The sequence below is a fragment of the Saccostrea cucullata genome, unplaced genomic scaffold (assembly GCF_032062105.1).
Source record: "Saccostrea cucullata isolate Sc308-1 unplaced genomic scaffold, CSIRO_AGI_Scuc_v1 ctg594, whole genome shotgun sequence".
Taxonomy (NCBI): Eukaryota; Metazoa; Mollusca; class Bivalvia; order Ostreida; family Ostreidae; genus Saccostrea; species Saccostrea cuccullata.
In genome coordinates, this window is record NW_026926577.1 from 2646 (window position 1) to 23547 (window position 20902).

General features: G+C 33.3%; 1 long non-coding RNA gene across 1 annotated transcript; it reads right to left on the bottom strand.

Moving 5' to 3' along the window:
* Positions 1-1205: 1205 nt before the first annotated feature.
* LOC134272107 (uncharacterized) lies at positions 1206-19433 on the bottom strand. The gene is made up of 4 exons (XR_009993138.1): positions 19285-19433; positions 19028-19184; positions 14028-14194; positions 1206-1304 (listed from the first exon to the last, which is right to left on the bottom strand). It is a non-coding gene; the product is annotated as an uncharacterized LOC134272107 (long non-coding RNA).
* Positions 19434-20902: the final 1469 nt, after the last annotated feature.

Below are 20902 nucleotides of genomic sequence, written 5' to 3' on the forward strand. Positions count from 1 at the left end.
CGACGAATTTTGTCTGCAAGTGTTCTCTCTGGTCCCTTGAACATTCATGAAACTTTTTCAGTGATTAGTACTAGTAATTGTAGGAAATAGGGGAACAGTTCGGGGCGACATACGCTATTGCTTGCAATAGCAGACTCTCTAGTTAATATTTACATTTTTATTTGTTTTCTCTGTGATAACTCTTTGAAAATCAGCTAACAGGTCCAGTCCAAAGACTATTTCTACCTACGTAGCTATTAATAGCTACCTAGGTATTTAAAGCTACCAAAATTAGCTATTTTTACCTACTTTATATAATTTCTGCACTTTGCGACCAAAAGACCAAACGGCGCAACATGGTGAATACCATATTTTTTGATACGGTCACACTACTGATGAATACGACAAAATTTTGGCCAAAAAATTATTACTTCCTGAATCGGCAATTTCACATTAGTTTCTATGCAAAATTGATAATATACGAAGTTTTCATTTTTTGGCCAAATTTTTGTCATATTCATCATCAGTGTGACTGTATCAAGAAATTTTGTGCTCACCATCTTGCGCCGTTCCTGCATTTGGCCACAAAATGCAAGTAAGTCAGAAAGTAGGTAAAAATAGCTACTTTGGGTAGCTTTAAATATCTAGCTAGCTATTAATACATACGTAGGTAGAAATAGTCTTTGGACTGGACCTGGCTAATGAGGCGTAATATGCTTGTCGTGCAGCTGTCTTTCTGACGTAAGTGAGCGGGGACCATTGAAATTTGCATGACCATGACTCCTCTTGTAATTTGAATCTAACAGAAAGCATTTTTTTTCACAATTTTATTTCACAATTTAATGTAAATATACGGAATCATTGTCTAATTTGTTGGGTATGACAGGGACATCAATGACAGTTGGAAACGTGGGAAAATTTATATTAACCCACCTGGTAAACGCAACAAACTAGACAGTGATTCTTTGAATATATGCAAGTACTTGTGACTTCATTTAAATCACCTGTTTTTCTCATTAAAAAAATTTCTTTTGATTTTGTTCGTTTTTTCTGATATGAGGTGTCAAAAAACAAGACCCACATGAACACTAAACGTTGAAAAACTTGGAATGGTCTGAAAGAAAAATATCACTTTTGAGATGAGAACCATTAATATTTCTTCATTTATACAAACCTGGGAGTTCCAAGAAGATCACAAATGACCTTAGCCGTTGTCGTTATTCCTATTGATCTAACGATTACAGATCCCCACTTTCCATCAATGTATACCTCCACTCTTCCGGAAGTTGGAATAGCTCCATTAACGAGTCTAACAGGAATCGAGTCTTTAAAAATTGCAAATAGAAAAATAAAATGTTTAATGTAAGTAAAGTTATTAAAGAATAAAATGAACATTATATACAAATGCAATGTAAGCGATGTTTTGTCTCACATGTATGAAATATATATTAGACACTTTTTTGGTGTAAAGATAATAAAATAAAATAAGTTTTTGTGTAAATAAAAATTATCAGAAGCGCGGGAGGGGGAGGGGTGGGGAGACATGTATACCATGCTCTCGTCATCATGTGCATGTGGGTGATACTATGTTGGCATATTTCTGCCCCGCAAGAAATATTGCAATAACATGGGACATTATTATGTAAGCATGCGAATTATATTATGCCAGGTGCAAAATTATTATGTTGACAAGCTAATTGCCAAACTATGGTGGCATATTTCTGCCATCACTCGTCAGATGTTTTTGTCGACTTGTCATATCTTTGTGATGACTTGTCAGATATTTATGTCAGGTTGCCTGATAAAATCATCATGTATACAGAAATTTGATATCTAGTTATTACAGTGCTCAAGTAAAAGCCATCAAATGACATCTATCCATCGCCATATCTTTTAAGTCGATATTATTTTCTGAAAAGTAAATTATACATGTACTAGCTGAAATCCCGCGAAAGCACAGAAAAAAATTATATTTTTGGTAATGTTGTGAGGTGTGTTGTATTTGTATTATTTCATCATGTATATTATTAGTAACATTAAGTTTCTTGAACATTCCAGAGTGGTCAACATGTTTGGTCATTTTTTCTAGAACATTCTTGAACTTTGTTTATGTCTAGAACTTTCCAGGAATATCATGTATTTACAATTTCTAGAATATTCTAGATTTATATTACTGTATAAATACCCTGTCAATTCGATGCAGAGAGAGAATTGTCGTATAAGCATCATTGAGGTATTACTGGGATATAATTTCACTGGGACATTGTGTGCAGCAACGGACACTCTGATGTATGTATTTTTAGATTTTTGCTAAGTTTGTACTTAATGATTTGTATATTACTGTAAATAAATTATTGTTAAGTTTAAACTGTGTGATTGATCTTTGCTGGCATTTAGGGTTATTCTGACCCATAACAGAATTGGGGGCTCGTCCGGGATAAAGAATTTCTTGCACTTTTGCAGTTTATTGTCAGAATTTTGTTTATTGAACCGTTAAATTTGATTATAAGCCAGCAGAAATCAACATGGTGTTTTCGGTCACAGACTTTCTTAGTTCACCAAGTGTTCAGGTTTTTGATACGTTAAAAAAGGATGACTTGATCGCATTAGGTTTGCATTTTGGGTTAGATGTTAAATCCTCTCAGAGAAAGCAAGACATTAGAATTAAGGTTGCAAACAAACTAGTAGAAGAAAACATCTTTGAAAAATACGATCTTCCAGAATATACAGTTAAAACAGAGTTAGGCTCTTACAAAATGGCAGAATATCAGTTTCAATTAGAGTTAGAGAAAATGCGATTAGAAAGAGAAAAATTAGAAAGAGAAGAGCGAGAAAGAGACAGATAAAGAGAAAGAGAAGAACGAGAGCGTGAACGGAAATTTGAATTAGACAAATTAGAAAGACAAGAGCACTTTGAGTTAGAGAAATTAAGATTACAGCATAAACCAGAACCCTCATTTGTCAAGAATGAATTTGATGCAGCAAAAAATATTAGATTAGTTCCAAAATTTCAAGAAAAATCTGTAGACAAGTATTTTCCCCAATTCGAAAAAGTCGCAGAAAATCTTAAATGGCCACAACATGTTTGGTCAACAATGTTACAAAGTGTACTGGTTGGCAAAGCAGCTGAGGTATACTCTGCACTAGGGGTAGCTGAAAGTTCAGACTATGAGAAGGTCAAAGCAGCAATATTAAAAGCATATGAATTAGTACCTGAAGCGTATAGACAAAAGTTCAGAAAGTGTAGGAAGTTTGATAATCAAACATTTGTTGAATTTTCACGAGAGAAAGAAGATTTATTCGATCACTGGTTTAGATCTAAGAAACTTGATAAAACTTTTGCTAATTTGCGCCAAGTCATCCTGGTAGAAGAGTTTAAGGAATGTGTTACTCAAGATTTGAAAACACATCTAGAAGATAAGAATGTTAAAACTCTTGAAGAGGCAGCAGTCATATCTGATACTTATGCTCTGTCTCATAAAAAGAATTTTGTATCAAGATCTCAGACTAGCAGTAATTCTACAAATTCAGACACATATAAAAAGAGTTGTTCAGGGTCTCAGTCTTTCACAAGTTCCCAGTCTCCATCCCAAGGTGGTTCTAAGTCCGGTCCAGGACGTTTTGAAGGATCTTCTTGAATAGGGTCGCTTCCTACTTGTAGTTATTGTAAGAAAAAAGGTCATCTGATCAGTGAATGCTTTAAACTTAAGAGAAAAAATGACTTTGATAAAACTCAACCACATGCTTGTGCGGCAGTTAGAGGAGATAGAGAAGCCTTAGTTTCGATTTGTTCTGACACTCCTGATGTCCAGGGTTCACAGTCCAGTTCTATTGATTCTATGGAGGATTATAAGCCCTTTATGTCTCAGGGATTTGTTTCACTCGGTGACTCTAGCGAAATAAAACCTGTCCAGATTTTGAGAGATACTGGTGCTGCACAGACGTTATTGTTAGAGGGCGTGCTTCCTTTGTCTGAGCAGACTTCTGCTGGTGGGTCAGTTTTATTACAGGGTGTGGAGCTAGGCGTCATTGATGTTCCCCTGCATAGAATTAGTTTGAAGTCAGATTTAGTTACTGGACTTGTTATCGTAGGTGTTCGACCTACTCTTCCTGTTCCAGGCATTTCTTTGTTGCTAGGCAACGATTTAGCTGGTGGAAAAGTTGTACCAGATCCTATAGTTTGTGAGAAAATCACTCCAGATGTCATGTGCGATGATGAAGATGATGACATTTATCCAGCCTGTGCTGTTACTAGAGCGATGGCCAGAAGACGAGAAATGGAGGCAGACCATACTCAAGCCTTTGACGAGACGAATTCCTCTGTTGATATTGATTTGAATGACACTTTCTTATCTGACCTTGATGGCACTCAAACAAGCATGGAACCACACAATATCAAGAAGCAAGAGAAGAAAGAACTGTTACCAAAATTTGGTGGTGAGGATGATGAGTTGCATCCAATAGTTAGCCAAGGCAAGGACATCCTCAACGTTTACTCTCTGAACAACATAAAGACCCAGGTATCATTCAACTTAGTAAGAGGGCACTTCCACCAGAAGAGGCTACTAAAGTTGGAGAATGCTTCTATATGAAAGATGGCATCCTTATGCGAAAATGGCGACCACCTGACGCTTCTCCAGATGAAGTGTGGCGTGTTGTTCACCAGATAGTGGTCCCAGCTGCTTATCGTCGAGATGTCATGAGTTTACTTCACGATACACCTATGGCTGGTCATTTAGGTATCAATAAGACTCATAATAGGATTTTGAGTCATTTTTATTGGCCTAAGCTAAGGAAGGATGTTTCTGAGTTTTGTAAGTCGTGTCATGTCTGTCAGATGGTAGGTAAACCGAATCAGAAGATACCATCCGCCCCTCTCCAACCCATTCCAGCTTTTGAAGAACCGTTTAGTCGAGTGTTGGTGGATTGTGTAGGACCTTTGCCTAGCACTAGATCTGGAAACCAGTATTTACTTACCATTATGTGTACATCCACTCGGTTTCCTGAAGCCATACCTCTTAGGAATATAAAGGCAAAGAGCATAGTTAAGGCCCTAACCAAGTTTTTCAGTTTTGTAGGAGCACCCAAGGCAATTCAGTCGGATCAAGGCTCAAATTTTATGTCGGGGTTGTTCCAGCAAGTCATGCATGAGTTGGGTATTAGGCAGTATAGATCAACTGCTTATCATCCTGAGTCCCAGGGAGCGCTAGAACGTTTTCATCAAACCCTAAAAACAATGCTGAAGACCTATTGTTACCAGTATGAAAAAGAATGGGATGAAGGGGTTCATCTTGTGCTATTTGCTGCACGAGAAGCAGTCCAGGAGTCTCTTGGGTTCAATCCTTTTGAATTGGTGTTCGGACATACAGTTAGAGGTCCTTTGAAATTGTTGAAGGAAAAGTGGCTGACTGAGACTAGTGATCTTAATCTTTTAGATTATGTGTCTGATTTCAAAGAAAAACTTTACAATGCTTGTAAATTAGCACAAGAAAATTTGAAGAGTTCTCAGATGAAAATGAAAATGTGGTATGACAAAGATGCCAGAAATAGGGTGTTTAAGCCAGGTGATAAGGTTCTTGTATTTTTACCTATTCCTGGTCATCCTTTACAGGCCAAATTTTATGGCCCTTATGAAATTGAAAGCAAGATCAGTGATGTAAACTATGTGGTTAAGACACCAGGTCGACGTAAAGAGAAACGGGTTTGTCACATTAACATGTTAAAAGAGTATTTTGAAAGGTGTGACCGAAATTCTGTAAAACCAGTTTCCACTTTAGCCAATGCTAAGACTGTTCAAAATTGTATTGAAAGTGATACGAGTGTAGAGATGAATGAGAAAGATTGTAATCAGAGTGTTCGTTTGAAAAACTCAGAAGTTTTGGCTAATTTGGATGCCAAACTTGGACATTTGAACATTCACCAAAAAGAACAAGTTAAAAACTTGATGAATGAGTATCATCAAATCTTTTCGGATGTTCCAAAGAAAACTAATGCAGCTTGTCATGATGTCATAGTGAGTGACGTTCTGCCTATCAAACAACATCCGTACCGTCTCAATCCAATAAAATTGCAGTACCTAAGAAGGGAAGTGCAGTACATGTTGGACAATGACATTGTTGAACCTAGTAAAAGTGATTGGAGCTCACCGTGTATTCTTGTAACAAAACAGGACGGTTCGTACCGATTATGTACAGACTTTAGAAAGGTGAATTCTGTTACCAAAACTGATTCATATCCAATACCTAGAATTGATGACTGTATTGACAGCATTGGAAACGCCAAATTTGTCAGTAAATTTGACCTGTTGAAAGGCTACTGGCAAGTGCCGTTAACAGAAAGAGCAAAAGAAATATCTGCTTTTGCTACACCAGATGGACTTTATCAGTATAAAGTAATGCCTTTTGGCATGAAAAACGCACCGGCTACATTCCAAAGGATGATTCACTCCCTTCTTCAAGACCTTGAGGGATGCGAGGCCTACATTGATGATGTCGTCATATACAGCGACACATGGGACGAACATCTCCGAATCATGCGTGCTTTATTTGACATTTTAGCTAAAGCAAACTTAACTGTGAACCTTGAGAAGAGCGAATTTTGTCATGCCTATGTAGAGTATTTAGGTCATAAAGTAGGTCAAGGTTATGTTACACCCATTATGGCTAAAGTGGAAGCTATTGCAAAGTTCCCGATTCCTACAAACAAGAAAGAGTTAATGAGGTTTTTGGGCATGGCTGGGTTTTACAGAAAATTTTGTCCAAATTTTTCCTCAGTAGTTAGTCCACTTACAAATCTTTTGCAGAAGAGGGTTAAGTTTGAATGGACAAAGGACTGTGAAAAATCCTTTCATAAAATCAAATCTGTCCTTATGAGCAATCCAGTTCTGTCAACTCCAGATTTTTCTAAGCAGTTCAAGCTTACTGTTGATGCTAGTGATGTTGGAATCGGGGCAGCTTTGTTTCAAGAACATAGTGATAAGGTAGATAGAGTTGTTTCTTATTTTTCAAAGAAACTTACAAAATGTCAACAAAAGTATTCCACCATTGAAAAGGAATGCCTTGCTTTGTTGTTAGCCTTACAGCATTTTGATGTTTATCTGAATGTTACTTTGCATCCAATTCTTGTGTATACTGATCACAACCCCCTGACATTTTTGCATAAATTGTCAAACAAAAATCAAAGACTGACTAGATGGAGTTTGTTGTTACAAGAATACAACATAACAATTAAGCATATCAAAGGCAAAGACAATGTTATTGCAGAGGCCTTGTCCAGAGTATCGTGAACATATATGATTTTGTATTAATGTACATATATTTCATTTTAACAATATAAGCTTTCATTGACATTCAAACTTTTTAAGGGGGGAGGTGTTGTGAGGTGTGTTGTATTTGTATTATTTCATCATGTATATTATTAGTAACATTAAGTTTCTTGAACATTCCAGAGTGGTCAACATGTTTGGTCATTTTTTCTAGAACATTCTTGAACTTTGTTTATGTCTAGAACTTTCCAGGAATATCATGTATTTACAATTTCTAGAATATTCTAGATTTATATTACTGTATAAATACCCTGTCAATTCGATGCAGAGAGAGAATTGTCGTATAAGCATCATTGAGGTATTACTGGGATATAATTTCACTGGGACATTGTGTGCAGCAACGGACACTCTGATGTATGTATTTTTAGATTTTTGCTAAGTTTGTACTTAATGATTTGTATATTACTGTAAATAAATTATTGTTAAGTTTAAACTGTGTGATTGATCTTTGCTGGCATTTAGGGTTATTCTGACCCATAACAGGTAATAAAAAATATTACACATGTACAAAATATATCTTTCATATGGAAAACCATAGGTTACTCCAACATTAATATTATTTTTTCTTATAAAATTATTATACCGAAAATAATTATCTCATCCAAAACTAAAAATCTCGCTTTTTTTTTTTACAACATTATTATTATTTTCCTGCAACAGTTATAACCTTGTCAAATCAACCAACTAGCAAAGCAGCCCATGTTGTAATCGAAAACATTCCAATGACACAAACATGTACAAATCAAATGCAAAAATAGTTGCATTTCGGGTTGTTAACAAAACTAGATTGATCACTTGGCTGAAATGCCTATCATATACATGTAGATATCATTACCAATTTGAAAAAAGAAAGAATTTAAATGAGAATGGATAGAAAGATTGAAGGAGGGAAGCAATCAAGCCATAGATGAAATTAGTATCAAACTGTCAACCGTAGACCAACAAGGTGCGGAAGGTGAAAAGATAATCACAATTTAACATTTACTTTTCAACAAATGTTTGTACCGTACAAGGAAACTACTACAGGAAGTGGGTCTGCAACGAATTTGAATATCTGACAGCAATCGTAAACACAATGAACAAGGAAACCCCTATCACAAAACCTACGAGTCTTCTGGATGTTACAGCCGAACACGATGACTTCCAATCAACTTTGAACATCAGCAATGGGACATTCTCAACCCCAAGAGTTACATAACCAACCAGCAGTAATCATGGTAATGCTTCACTGAACATCCAAAACCTAGAAGCACAGATATGTAGAAAATTGACAAGAAGAGAAGAAAATTGAGAGATTCTGAATGACAGCCTGACAGAAAAAAATGAGGAGGTCAACAAAAATTCTAAAGAATGTGGGTGAATCCAAATATCCACATGTTTACTTTATTGTCGAGAATAAAATTTCAAAACACAGGGGAAATTATACCAATGATGGCATCTACTTCTCCAACGCTGGAGAAAAAACCTGGTATGTGCTATCAAACAACACCTTAACCCCTCGGCATGAAGCCTTATGACCAATACTAGATGAAACAACACCTGAATCCGCATTATGACACAAAACCTTACACCCAATACCAGAGGCCTGTCGAACAAAAATACCCAAGGCAACCTAGAGAAAATAACTATCCAAAAACTCAGCTTAGAGACTTGGTGGAACAACTGCTTTACCTTGTATAAATTACGGGCAATTTATTCCTCCAATTGGGTTGTGACATTCTTCATTCAATTTTAAATTTATTCTAGTCATACCTGCATGGTCAATTAGTTAATAAAATGTTTTGCATCAGATAGAGCATTACAAGATGTTTTCCTTTCTTAAAACATTGTACTAAATATTGTAAGAATTTATTTTTTTACTTAACAAACAAACACAACGGAGTTGTTTGTCTCTGTCCAATACAGTACATACTTTAATTTTTGCTCTTTTCCAAAATGTTATCACTTGATATTGCATATTGGAATGTCCATGGTCTAAATGATGAAAAATTAAGTGATGACTTTTTTAGTAGTTTGTATAGAAAATATGATATTGTATGTTTAGCAGAAACAATGTTAAAAGACTCCTCAAGAAATCTTCCTGGGTTTTCCCCACCTTTTGTGCTCAACTCAAAAAAATTCAAGAGAAAAGGCAGATCTTCAGGTAGTCTACTTATATACATTAAACCTACTATATATAATAATTTCAGAAAGGTATATCAAAGTGAAAATAACATATGGATTGAGACAAACTTAAAAATCTCGGAACAGAGTCAAGAAACAAAAACACACTAGTTTTGCTTTTGCTATATCAAACCATGTGTAACAAAAACTAAATCAGGGGAAATTTTTAAAGCTCTAGAAAAATTGAAATTGCAAGTTTTAGATGCAAAGGTGAAGTATTAATATTTGGAGATTTTAATGCTAAGACAAGAGGGCTTAAAGATTACATAGAACATGATACAATTACAGACACCTTTTCCGATTGCCCTTTACCTAAAATCATATATGAAAGTGGAATATCAAGTAAACGTTTCCAGCTCGATACAAAATCAAACCTACATGGACAATTGTTAAATTCCATATGCAAAACATACGGATTAGCTATTATACCTAATTTCTTGGAGATTCTTGTGGATATTTTACTTTTCATAATGTTAATGGTTCTAGTACAGTTGATTATATGTTGGCGTCTAGTCATTTATACCATAGAATACAGCATTTTAATATATTGCCTCCATCAGAACTTTCTGATCATTGCCTTATTAACACTAGAATACTAATGAAGATAGAGTTGTTTTGTAAAGAAAAATATCACTTGAAAACTGTGAAGGGAAAATGTCTCTGGTCTGACAAGCATCCATGAATCACAATACATAAATTATCTTTCCGGGAAAGATATATCAAAGGAGATATCAATGTTAAACGAAATGCTTGACGACGCGAATGAAAAAAGTATGAGTTACAAATCAGTGAATTGAAAAGATGACTAATATTATTATTACTGCAGCTAACAAAAGTTTACCTCTTAAAAACTACAAAAATAAGAAAAACCTCAAAGAGAAAAGGAAACAAAAACCAAAGTGAATAAATTATGACTGTTTATTACTAAAAAAAAACAGAAGTGAGAATTCTAGGCAAAACAGTTTCACGGTATCCAATTTGAACTGCGGATGAAAAATTACAACAAACTGAGAAAACATCTTAAATTAGAGTATTACAATAAAATTGCCAAAGAAATAAATTTATTAACACCGAATAAATCTCAAAATTTTTGGAATAAAATCAAAAGAAAATAAAATTAAAATGACAGAAGCGGAACCCTTAAACACTTCAGATTTTGTTGATCATTACAAAGCCCTGCTAAATAAAGAATATTCACATGAAGAAAATGCAAAGTACAAATTAGAAAATTTGAGTCTAGAACCCCATCCCTTAGATTATGAGTTCACCCAAGATGAAGTTAAAAAAATATATTGAAACTAAAAAAAAGATAAAAGTCCAGGTCCAGATCTGATTTTGAATGAATTTATAAAAGCAGGAAGTGATGTACTTTTGCCTGTTCTCACAAAATTGTTCAATATAATTCTTAAAAATGGGACCATGCCAAAAGATTGGAATCTTTCACTTATAACATCACTTTACAAAAATGGTGACCCAAATGATACAAATAATTACAGAGGCCTTAGTGTTACAAGTTGTCTTGGGAAAAAAATCTTTACTGGAATTTTATAACAACGCTTAAATTACTGTCTTGAATCTAATAATCTTCTTAGCCAATATCAGACAGGTTTTAGAAAAATAAACCATAGAACTACGGACAATATCTATGTTTTAAGCACACTTATTAACAAATATGTATAAATTTTAAAAAGAAGAAAAACTATTTGCCTGTTTTGTAGACTTTTCCAAAGCCTTTGACACTGTTTGGAGATCTGCACTTTTATACAAGATTAATAAAAAAGGCATTGGTGGCAGTTTTTTTTAAAAACTTCTATACAATATGTATACAAATACCTATTACTCGTATAAGAAAGAAAATCAAATGAGTGAAGAATTTTTAGCAAATAGAAGAGTGAAACAAGGTGATAGCCGGAATCCAACACTTTTTAATATTTTTATTGATGATTTTGTAAACTATTTCAATACTACAGCAACAGATCAAGCATATTTAGATTTAATGCCTATTGACCACATGTTTTTGCTGATGATCTTATTCTTGTATCTGAGACACCTAGTGGTTTACAAAAATGTATAGCTATTTTTGGTAAATATTGTCATGATTGGAAATTGTATGTGAACATTGAAAAAACAAATATGATTTTTTCTCAAAGCACAAATTATGAAAATGAGTATTTTGAATGAATTGGTATTACTATAATCATAGCCGTATAGAAATAACAAATCAGTGTATATATTTGGGACTAGTGTTTAAATCTGATGGAAAATGAAATTATTAGCAGAACAACTGTCAGAAAGAGCTAGAAAGGCTTATTATAATATAAAACCAATTTTCAAGCTAATACAAATTTTTCTGTCGAGACAATACTTAAACTTTATAGATCTATGATTCTCCAATGAGTCCAATCTAAACTTATGGTTCTGAAATTTCGATTACAGACTAAAAATGTGATTTTTTTTTTTACCTCAGATCATTTCCCATTTGAAAAAAAAATACAACGCCAGTTTTTTAAAGACATTTCGGGTGCATAGAAAATCATCTAATGTTGCAGTTCTATATGAGTTGGGACAGTTCCCACTAATTAATCTGTGTTATGAAAATATGTATAAATTTTATTTAAGACTGAAAAACCTAGAGACAGAAAATGATCATAATGACCAATAAGTGGTGTCTGCATTTAAGGAAGATAAAACATTGGGGTCTAGAATATCTTGACAAAGAAAATTCATGCTAACAGAAATTGTCTTTATCTTCATTGGACATATCACATAAAACTTTAAAATATAAATTAGAGGAACATTATAGAAACATAATTAGTGAACAATTACAGAACATTTCTAAATCAAATTCTGGTAAAATTAACTTTTTACAGTAATATAATTGATTTAAATGAATATAAATTACAAAACTATCTACAATTACCATTGAAGAATTCTGAAAGAAAAATCTCAACAAAACAAGGAATTATTGCTCATACACTACATATTGAAATGGGAAGATACTCAAGGCCACCTATTCCTAGAGAAAAAAACGTGTATGTCATTTTTGTAAAATAAAATTATGGAAAATGAAAACCATTTTGTACTTTATTGTCGTAGTTATGATCAATGTACATTACAATATTACGATATCTTTAATGCTAATTGTTATATGAAGGAAAACCCTATTATTGACATTATTAACCCTACAAGTATTAAAACTGCTAGGAGAGTATGTAACTTTTTTGAAAAATTGCTTTCATATTAGGAAGGAAAACCTTCAACAAACTTGATATACTTTCTCTGATATTTTATTTTATGCATGTTAATTGTTGTATTCATGAATATATGCCAATGCATGATGGTGTTGTCAATAATTGAATTGAATTGAATAATTTCCGCTTACATAAAACGGCTCCTTGGTGTAGTGGTATGTCTCTCGCTTGACAAGTCAGAGGACACGGGTTTGAATCCCAGATCATCTATTTTTTTTTTAAATACTTTTTTTTTACTAAATGATAGTTTTCAGCGTGTGAAATGAAAAAAGTTATGACGTCTGGCTTGTACAAACTTATAAAATCATCATGACAGTGTGATATATATTCTATATAAAAAAAGAATCTTTTACACACATAATAAAGAATAAGCAATCAAATCTTTATTTGATCCATATCGGCATCAATATATATATATATATATATATATATATATATATATATATATATATATATATATATATATATATATACATTCAATAATTCTACAAATTCAGTCAGGGGGGATCCGACCAACCCCCAACTCCCCCCCGAACTGTGCATGGTCTTCTTTTTTCCCTAAGCGGGGGATACAAATTCTCCGAATTAGCTTGTTATTCAATGAAAGCTCATTTCACAAGGAGTATACTTGTAAAATACGAAAGCCTTAATGCTAACAGTTTAAAAGTTATGGTCATGGTTAAAGTTTTGTTAAATGGGTCAAACTTTAAGTGCAAGGTCAAAATTGTTGGTATTCAAATAAAGGTCTTGTCAAAAGAAGTACATCTGTAAAATATGAAAGCCCTAGTACTTACGGTTCAAAATGTATGGTCAATGATAAAGTTGTTTTTTTTTAAATGGGCCAAACTCTAAGGTCAAGGTCAAATATCTTTACACCCAGTAAAAGATATTGTCACTGTAAATATGCATGTGAAGTATGAAAGCCCTAGGGCCAACTATTCAATATTCATAGGTATGATTAAAATGCAGAATTCTTTTTTGTAAAAATGGATCATACTCCAAAGTCAGGGTCACCAGGTTAAATTTGGTGGTACCCAAAAAAAAGATCTTGTAACAAGAATACACCTGTAAAACACGAAAACCATAGCTCCCCCTCTCAATAATTATGAACAAGTTAAAGTTTTTTCGAAGAGCCAGGTGACGCTATGACTCTTTTTTACCTTGTACAAAGGCTTTTAAATTTCACAAGTGTATTCCTTGTGAAAACACTTTCCTCTTGATACCAAAAATTTTGAACTTTTGAACTTGGTCTTGGATTTTATTTACATTTGAGAAATATCAACCATTATTATTGTAAAAATAGAAAATACCCGCACAAATGACTCCAGCAGGGTATGAAAGAGTCGCTTTTTCTCCTTGCACATTGAACAAAAATTGGTAAAGGTTACTTTCAAGACCTGTGCAATCTGTGTCTGTTATCCAAGACTTCCCTTTAGCATGTCCATAAAGTCCATTCTTCACCGCCAAGGAAGCTCTCCTATTAATTTTATTATATGCAAACAATAAGGTGATTTTATAAAAACTACCACCGTAAAAAGCAGATTCCTCTTTCTCTTTATTTATACTGAATTAGAGAGATGATTTAAAGCTCATTTGCACGCATAGGCGTCGGTTCCAAGCGATTGGCAGTGGTGTGGCTAATTGAAAGGGGGGGGGGCGCTAAACCAACAAAAAAAGACAAATCGAAATTATCAATGCCCATATAATATCTATCTTTGCAAAAAAAGGGGGTTAAGCCCCCCCCCCCCTGCTTCCGACGCTTATGGCACGGCTGCATATCTAAATTATATAAAGGAGAAAACAAAAATATTATAACCGAATTAAGAATAAATAAATTTTGATTTCCAAAGTCAATACTTGTTCAACTTATTCTCAATAAAGCTTTGGTCAGAGTTTCAAGGGTACGGGCATCTTTAACAAGAGGACCATGGGCCATAACGCTCACCTGAGTAAATTCACCAAATCCTCCTTTGTAATACTAATTGAGGTCCCACCCTTTCTATGGGGGTCATTATTTGAACAATTTAAAATCTACACAACCTAAGGAATCTTCCAAATAAGTTCTTATATTGATTTATTTATTCACCAATCAAGGGCCCTCTGGGGGCATATACAATTAAAAGAAACAAACAATATAATCATTATTATAACATTATAATTATTGTAAAATTGACATGATCCTCACTTGTAAAAGTTCTCAGATTTGAAATACTGATATACAGGGTAGTTCACAATGAATATTAGCATATTACATATAATGTAATTATAATAATAATAAATATCTTACACACGTATATTTCAATGTAAAACTAAAATGCTCTTTTGTGGCGCTACAAAAGGATCATAATGTACATGATTTGAACAATATAGAAATTACACTACATCACAGGGCTTCAACATTTCAAGTTTCAGGTATTCTAGTCTAGTGGTTCTTGAAAAATATTTTTCCTATATTTTAAGGTAGTACTAGAATTTCCTATTGTGGTCCAAACCTGCGCCCACGGGTCATGATTCGAACAATTTATTATCTACACTACATTAGAGTGTTTCCACACAAGATTCAGGCATACTGACTCAGTGGTTTTTGGAAAGATTTTTTTAATGACCGCACTATTTTTTTGTCTTTTTTTTTTATTTCTTTCCCCTTGTAAAGAGATTTGGCCTTTATTTTTGTCATTTTATACTTCTTGAGTACGTTTTGTACATAATTTGGTTAAAATGGAACCAGTGGTTCTTGAGAAGAAGCTGAAAATGTTTATAAAATGTTTACTAACGGACAGACGAACTGCTAGACGGACATAAGTTTTAGCATAGGTGAGCTCAAAAATGTTTGTCCTTTCCAAAATAGCCTAACCTTTTTAAACCCCCAGGAATCAATTTTTTAAAATTCTAAATATTTTTTTTTCTAATTCCTATACGAGATTCTGTTAAAGTTTTAACTTCATATTCTTAATAATTGAAAAAAAAAAAAACCATTATCTCCGTACTAATGCTAGTATTTGTTTCATGAATAAGTAAAGGACAGGCAAATGTTTGGGTTTTTTTCAAAGATGGGCTCGAGTAGATTTTTAATAACATATACATTGTACGAGTGTAAATGACATACTGATGCAAGAAATCACTGTTCAAAAAAAGGTAACCCTTGCTTTTTACGTTATGTTGTAACCTTTATTTTATAATAACAGGTCCTGTCTTGCACCTGCTTACGTGCTTCTCGGCAAAATAATTTTGTCAACATGAAGTGCACACATACGTGATTTATTCTTATTTTAAAAATATTCATAAGATTCTACAATCACTCGAATTTTCTGGATGTTTTCTTCATGCAGGACAAAGAAATTAATATTATAAAAAAGACATTAAATGTAGATATACATTTATAGATGTTTTAAAATCAGTTTAAACTGAAAAAATACCGATTTTGGAGTTGTTTCTAGAGTTACATTGACTTTAAATAAGTATGTTATTTAAATGTAGATTCGGCAAATAAATACTAGTAGGCTGTTGTTTTGATATCTTTGAAACCCAGTTGATTTTAATTTTTGGAGCAATAAAACAATTAAAAATTTCTTTTTAATTTTAGCTATCTGAACATATCATAAATACACAATGTATGGCTTTAAGTCATTAAAAAATTCACATTGACGTCAAAAGTGCAATCGTGTGTTCAACACTTTTAAAGTGTACCACCGAGGTCAGAGTTGTGAAAACATAGTAAATGAGTTGAAAACACATCATTAATTAACTGTTATGAAAGTATACTGTGCAACTGACTGCATTTTATTTCCGGATTTTTTTTATTTGTCAACTATTCATTTCCGAAATATTTTTAGTTTTCGTATCCGACATTTTTCAAATACACTTTAGTCTTTTTCGGCAATGAAAGCAGGATTGAAAAAAAAATCATTTACCAAAATTTTTTTTTTGATTAATTTATAGCATGTGAATTGTCTTAGACATAAGTTCGGTGAAGTCATTGACATTTAACTTAGTAAACAATGATTGAATTCTATGAAAAAATTGCATGCTCATTGAACTCTTTTTAACTAGACTTGGTGCTTCATATACAGATCTATACATAAAGAATTTTTTTAATATGTTTTTAATCTTTTTATTTTTTAAAAAAAAATTGGCTTGAAATAAATTTGTGTAAAATTCCATTTCCACCAACTGGGTTTAGATTAAGTTGCCAGAGAGGTATCTTGCAAAAATTCCGGAATGAAAAAAATTAATCGAAATGATAAGAAAACCTGTCGGAAATGAAATAAAAAATGGTATGCAGATTTCCGGAAATGAAAAGCAGCGTACGCAACTATATATGTTTAATGTTCCTTTGGGAAATCGCTGCATTTCATTTCCAGAAATCTGCATAGCATTTTTACGGTGGTATATTTTGGACACGCAATTATTTTTTTTTTTTAGTACCAGAAAAAAATTATCTTGTGAAAACGACATAATTATCTTGTGAAAACGAGATATTATCTTGTGAAAACGACTTATTATCTTGTAAAAACGAGATATTATCTTGTGAAAACGAGATATTATCTTGTGAAAACGAGATAATTATCTTGTGAAAACGAGATATTATCTTGTGAAAACGAGAAATTATCTTGTGAAAACGAGATATTATCTTGTGAAAACGAGATAATATCTTGTGAAAACGACTTATTACCTTGTGAAAACGAGATAATATCTTGTGAAAACGACTTATTATCTTGTGAAAACGACTTAATTATCTTGTGAAAACGAGATAATATCTTGTGAAAACGAGATATTATCTTGTGAAAACGAGATAATTATCTTGTGAAAACGAGATATTATCTTGTGAAAACGACTTATTATCTTGTGAAAACGAGATATTATCTTGTGAAAACGACTTATTATCTTGTGAAAACGAGATATTATCATGTGAAAACGACATAATATAAAAAGTCGTTTTCACAAGATAATATGTCGTTTTCACAAGATAATATGTCGTTTTCACAAGATAATATCTCGTTTTCACAAGATATTATCTCGTTTTCACAAGATAATATCTCGTTTTCACAAGATAATATCTCGTTTTCACAAGATAATATCTCGTTTTCACAAGATAATATCTCGTTTTCACAAGATAATATCTCGTTTTCACAAGATAATATCTCGTTTTCACAAGACAATATCTCGTTTTCACAAGATAATATCTCGTTTTCACAAGATATTATCTCGTTTTCACAAGATAATATCTCGTTTTCACAAGATAATTATGTCGTTTTCACAAGATAATTTTTTTCTGGTATTTTAAAAAAAAAAATAATTGCGTGTCCTAAATATACCACCGTACATTTTTATTTCATTTCCAACAATTATTTTTTTCAGTTCCGATATTTATTTCTTTTTGCAAAGCATCTCTCCGACTATTGAACGTTTACTAAGTATGTGGATATGGAAATTTAAAAAAAAATTTCAAAATATTAATAAAAACATTTAATACATCTGTACATGTAGCACTAAGTCAGTACGTCTAATTAAAAGAGTTCAATGAGCATGCAAATTTTTCATCACGTTTAAAGATTACTAAATTAGATGTCAATGACTGCACCGAACTTATGTCTAAGACATTTTATTTTCTATACAGTACATATATATATACTCACCGTCAATGGAAACGCAACACCCTAGTTTTAGGATGAAAATTATATACAGGTTATAACTATGTACCAAAAAAGTTAGGACATCTTTTACTTTGTCAAATCAGTAATTTATCGGTTGAATGAATTTCTTTCCATTACCGGAAGTTGCTTTTTAGCCCTCTTAACAGAATTCAAAATTTTCCATATTTAATGAAATTCTAACAATATTTTGGGTTTCCAAGGTTCTTGTTTCCAGTGGTTCTTGAGAAGAAGTCGTAAATGTAAAAAGTTTACAGACGGACGGACGACGGACAAAGTGTGATCAGAAAAGCTCACTTGAGCCTTCGGCTCAGGTGAGCTAAAAATGTCTGTATTAGATGAAAAGTTGAAAGTTGCCAAACATTTCGGAACTGAAATGCAGCATGGGAAATAACTAAAGGTAGCATTTTTTAAATTTTTATCGGAATATACGAAAAAGCCTTTAAAATCCAGCTAAGTATACTTAATAATCGGTCAATCAATACCTTGAAGATAAAAATTAATAAATATATTTTTAAAATATATCGAATTAAAATAATAGGTAACAGTAAAAGAGGATTTTTTGTTATAATAGATTTGAAAAATATAGTGTTTTAATTAAAACACAAGTTAGCGACAAAAGAATTAAAAACATTTGATTTATATTATGTTAGATTTACCATGGTAGATCAAGAGATCGGCAAACAATTTTAGAGTCTATTGCATCCCATTTATTCGTCTCTACTGACCCCCATACATCTTGAAATTGAACTTCCACGCGTCCAGAAATATTAGTACCTCCTGCTAGCCTTAAACTGGAATTGGCAATTTCTGTTTCTGTTAAAATAAAAAAGAAGAATTATGTATATGTACCTTTTTTCTTTAAGGAAGATGAAAACAAATATCTCGGTACAAAAAATGAAAAAAAAAACCGAACCTTGATCACAGAAGTATGCAATCACATTCAAAGAACAACAGTCAATCAGACTAAAAGAACAGGAAAACAGTGTTGAAAGCGGAGGACAATGAAAGTTGTTCAAACATTTGGTTCCATTTCCAACGCCGAACCAAGGGTAATAGATTCTTCGAAGTCTGTGAAGACAATGGTAATTGATATACATGTATACAGAAATGTTTTATTTGTATTTTTGCGTATGATTTTCATTTCAGAATGTCTTACAACAAATCGTCAGTGACTTTCACGAACGTATTCGAAGCAAATTTAACTTAGACCTTACTTAAGACTGCTTAATCAAGGATTTTGCGTCCCTGCTTAAGGAAAAAGATCAGGTTGAAACATTTCTACACACAACTTTCAGCTTTTGGCCTCAAAATCTTAGCATCCTCGAGGTTCCAGGTGTTCTGAGACAACACGCTGTCGTGGGAACCCTGGCCAATATTCAATAATTATAGGCGTCGGAAGCAAATTGTACGAGTGGGTGTAGGTGGGATGGGTTTATTGAACAGGAGGCCCAGAGGTCACATCGCTCATCTGAGCAACAGGCTAGGTAAAAGCAAAAATCAGTTCAGTATTGAAATTGCGCCACATAAAACTTGAAAAAGTGATATACAGTCATATACTAATCATGAATTCATTTCATTCAAGACTTGACAGAATTTTCAAAATGACCAGTGACCTTGGTCATTGTGATTTCCTTTTCTTCATTTCTTCATTCAATATATATTTGTGTACGTTTTAGACATGGGTAACAACAAACTAGTTAACAAGAGGGCCATGGGCCATATCGCTCACCAGAGCACATTGACTAGAAAAAAAGCACAACTCACTTCAGTATTAAAAAGTTTGTATTAAGGGAAAGGGAAGGACATCATTTGAAAAAAAGACTATTCCAGACTACTCGAGGATACATCCATATCAATATGAAATATGAACAACCATGGTTTTTCTGTTCTCGAGATGAAGATTTGTAAAGTTTGACCTTCTTTTGAAAAACTTTAAACATTGCCATTACTTCAGAACAGTTGGCGCTTTCCCTTGATTAATCATGTTTATGAAAATAGTGTTTTACATGATTTTTTGTCAGTCGGTGGTCTATTTTATCATTGATATTTTGGATTTAGAGAAAAAATAAACACTCCTACAAAACCCATATTTAAAGATTTGATTGCAATGTTGATGTTGCAATGTAACGCCTTAAGCAAGATGAACGCAACCGGGTTAACGATGATGATATATGGAGCTACGCAACAGGACGTTGCCGCTGCATTTGATGTACACCAATTGGCTTTGCAGCGATGAAACGTTTGTCTCCAACAAGTTAGTAACACGCTTGATAGACCAAAAACTGCCGTCCGCGGGTGACCACACACAGGCTGGACCGTCAGACCCCCCCCCCCTCCCCCCTTCAGCACCTCTGCAATCGAATCAGAACTGCTGTACAAACTGCTGCTACAATCACTGAATGAAGAAATTAACATAAAGGTGCATAAATTGTTCGCAAGAGTCTGAGAGGAGCCGTAAATAGGAAATCCACTAGCGCTGAGACGTTGCAAAGGACATATGGACTGGTTAAGATGGTATGCCCCTAGAATTT